Below are 4,262 nucleotides of genomic sequence, written 5' to 3'. Positions count from 1 at the left end.
CAGTATGTCGTCCAAAATGAATCAAAAAGTCATAGTATAGCAAGCGTCCAAAATCGGTCAAAAAGGTCATAGTATAGTATGTTGTCTGAAGAGACACCAATACATTGCAGGATTGCAAAGGCCACTTGTTCGAACTAGGGTCTTCTGTTTCAAAGACAAGAGCACTAACCACTACACCAACCCGGTAGACAATAGTAGCTTGTCCAAAATCACCTAAGTAAAAGTCATACTATAGTATGTCGTCCAAATTGAGTCAAAAACATCATAGTATAGCATGTCGTCCAAAATGAGTCAAAAAAGTCATAGTATAGCATGTCGTCCAAAATCGGTCCAAAAAGTCATAGTATAACATGTCATCCAAAATAGGTCAAAAAAGTCATAGTATAGAATGTTGTCCAAAATGAGTCAAAAAAGTCATAGTAAAGTATGTCGTCCAAAATTAATCAAAAAAGTCATAGTATAGTATGGCATTCAAAATGAGTCAAAAAAGTCATAGTATAGCCTGTCATCCAAAATGAGTCAAAAAAGTCATAGTATAAATATGTCAGCCCAAAACGTCAAAAATTCATAGTATAGCATGTGGTCCAAAATCGGTCAAAAATGTCATAGTATAGCGCAGCTCCAAAAAAGTCATTATATAGCATGTCGTCCAAAATCGGTCAAAAAAGTCATAACATAGTATGTCGTCCAAAATCGGTCAAAAAAGTCATAGTATATAATGTCATCCAAAAAGAGTCAAAAAAGTTATAGTATAGTACAGGGGTGCTCACACGTTTTTAGCATTCAAGCTACTTATAAAATGGCCAAGTCAAAATGATCTACCTACTTCAAAAATGCAAAACATATATTTATTTATAAATATATTGAGAATTCTGTACAATGTATATTTATGTACCTTGCATAACCACATGAGCCCATATTGCACAACACAACACAATTAACTATGTACATTTTTTGTCATTACCTGACTTTACTCTGATGCATAGTCCGGACAGTAGCTGCTGACAGCTAGCCTCAAGCACACTTCTAAATGATCATCAAACGCACTTCGAAAATGTCATTGTGAAAAAAAGTCCTCCTCCCATTCCGTATGAAAGTGATACGTTTTTGTCTTTTTACTTGGTCCAGCTGCCCCACTCATTTTTATACCCATTGCTAAGTTTAAGAGAAAAAACCGAGGGCTAAAAATTGGAGGTAACTCGCTCGCTATCTTCTTAGTTTTGCTTCTGCACTTAGCGCCGTTGTTTGCGCATATTGTCCAAAATCTTTTTGGACGACATACTAACCTATGAATTTTTTGTCAAATTTTGGACGACATACTAACCTATGACTTTTTTGTCAAATTTTGGACGACATACTAACCTGTGACTTTTTTGTCAAATTTTAGATGCCTTGTCATCTATGACTTTTTCATGTGACCTATCTGACAACAATCTATATATGTTAGTGAGTTATATGTTATCTAACTAGCCAACTTTTCAATGTAGCAAACTGGCTGACTATGTCTATGCAAGCTAACTAAGCCAGTTATCTATTTATGTAGGCTATCCAACAAGACAACTTTCTATCTGTCTAAGCTCGCAAACTAGTCAACTATCTTTTCCTAAATGCATTTAGGTATTCATTAATATGTGTATATAAATATATCTATATATATATGTATATATATATATAAATATATATATATATATATGTATATATAGTTGATACAGATAATGGTAATAATAATAATTTCTGTTAATATGCCAGACTAAGTCAAATGGCTAGTTTAGTTTTCCTGCATCATCCATGACCTGATGTAACAATAATCTCCCTAAAATGCAATTTTAAACAATGAAAGATAAAACTTGCTTCATGTTGAAAATTATTCACTTTTATTTAAAACTTAAATTTTTATTAAACCAATTAAAATCATGCATTGCTAAAACCAAGCACGTTTAATGGACATAAAGTCGAATGTCGCAGTTGCCTCATAGGATTATATTGAAGCCACCAGTGCTGTGTCACGACTGCTGGTCGTATTGATCTATGGGCCAATTCTAAGAGTTTTTGTCTGTGCTGGTCACTCATCAAACCACATTTATAAACATAAAGCCAAGGTTGAAAAGTCCCAGATGTTTGTGTAAACTCTGTTTGTACGTGGGCACAACAGGCTGAAGTCTTATTTTGAAGGAGAGAGTCCGACGTGTTTATTTCACACTGAAAGTGTATGTGTGCGGGTCAAACCTCAGTCCTGAGGGAGCATCAGCGTGAGCTGCTCACCGCCACTCCACTCTAACGAGTTTAAAAAACCTGTCAGCTTCAATACGCTTCCACTCGGGCAGAAACCAAACGATGGAAGTGGAAACACAACACAACAACCACAACAGTTGTATCAACTGTGACAAAACCCCGTCCCACGTCTCTTTCTCTGTAACTTAAACTCACACTGTGTCATTAGTGCGACTTTGGCTCCGAACTTCAAAGCTCTTTACGCTCCGATCTAGACATGGATCTGTCACTTGACGTCTTCCCCGACGCGACGCTGCCGTTAAGGCGGTTTCTCACAGTCCGGCTCCGGAGTTCTGGCCAAAAAACCCTGACTTTGTTTTTACCAAATAAGTAAATAAGTGGTCCATGAGTCAAAATGGAGTCATCAGCGATGATAATTTAATACGTCTGACTTTGAAATGTGTATTTGTTTTTCCCTAAAGTGATGATAACCGTAATAAAAACTGCGTTTGTTTATTGTGAGCATGAATAATCAAATTAGCTGCGAAAGGATGAGATTATGCTTTTATGAAATCCTTTTAAATGTTACGGCAAAAGACTTTGTTAAAATGATGATAGCTGATATAAACAGTGATTCACTTACACTGAACCTGTTATTGAGAGTAATTATAATCGGATTAGCTGTAATAGGACGACAAAAGATTATCCTTTACATTATTTATATCTTTTAAATAGTAAAAGTAAAATAAACATCATAATATGTACAACGTGGCAGATTATGTACAGAAATAACAGTTGAGGGTTTCACATGAAGGATATTCCACTAATACTGCAAATCTGTGGAGAAAAACACATTTAAACTGGGTTTTTTCAGTCATTTTTTCATAGTGGGGCAAAAAAATACGTGTGTGAACTTGAAAGCCTTGTGTTGCTCAAAGTGGGAACTTTCCGATGCATTTTGTAGTGGTGGAATAGCAGGTGTGGAACATTGTTGTTCAGCATTCTCACCTAGAATTCTCATAGACATAAAAGACATAGACATGATCTTCAGAAATTGGAGATAGTGTCAGGATAGGAACCTGCCAGTCCTGTTGATGTTCTACTTGGCCAAGTATTTTCAAATGAATCCCTTAATCACAAACTCCAGGACCTTCTTCACTGTTCCCCAACATAAACCTGAGTCTTTTGTCTGGTCCTCACGTCTTTAAAGGTTCTTTTGAAACCAGTTTAGATGTAAATACACAGACGACATATTCTGTGTGGATTTAAGGCTGTTTTTGTTACATCATTTAAATGTTTTGGTGAATATACTGACTGTCTTTATGTCAACATCCCATAAAGGGTTAAGTAAGTACAGCCATGTATGCCACCACTGTCATGTGACCTCATTGCAGTGATCATGTGAGCTATTTGAACTGTCGTCCATCTGTGGTCCGGTCTTACAGACACACAGACGTCCCTTGAGTTCATAGAGAGACGTTTGTATGGCTGAGTTCTTTGGGCTTCTCCTTCTCTTGGGGTCGCCACAGCGGATATTTTGGATTTGGCAGAGATCTTTTTGATGCCGGATGTCCTTCCTGACTCAACCCTCACATTTATCTTGTGTGTCCATTTATCACTGAGCGATGGGGATTGGGGAACTTGCTCATGGGCACCCCAGCACTTAACCTGCCGGGGAATATGAACCAGCAACTGTCCGGTTACAAACCCAATCCTCTTCCATTCAGCGCTGACGGCTCCATGTTTGTTTGGGTTTATAGCCATTTTTGTAGCCTTTCACTTCAGGCAAGTTCCTCGTGTTCTGACGACAAACCAGCCCGATTCACGGTTTTTTATTCACGTAATCTGTCGAACAATTTCGCTTGACAGGTTACGAACTTGGCAGGTGTGAGCAGAGATGACTTTGACGATGTTTGGATAAGAAATGCATGAGACATCAGTGGAAATGTGTCGGTCAGCTGAAGCCCAAGATCCAGACACTGCTAAGATACTAAGATAAAGAGAAGGAAACATCGAATCAGGCGAGTTTAATTTGGTAAAACAGACTTTAT

This window comes from Solea senegalensis, unplaced genomic scaffold (genome assembly GCF_019176455.1).
Source record: "Solea senegalensis isolate Sse05_10M unplaced genomic scaffold, IFAPA_SoseM_1 scf7180000017626, whole genome shotgun sequence".
Classification (NCBI taxonomy): Eukaryota; Metazoa; Chordata; class Actinopteri; order Pleuronectiformes; family Soleidae; genus Solea; species Solea senegalensis.
Note: the sequence above shows the minus strand (reverse complement) of the source record.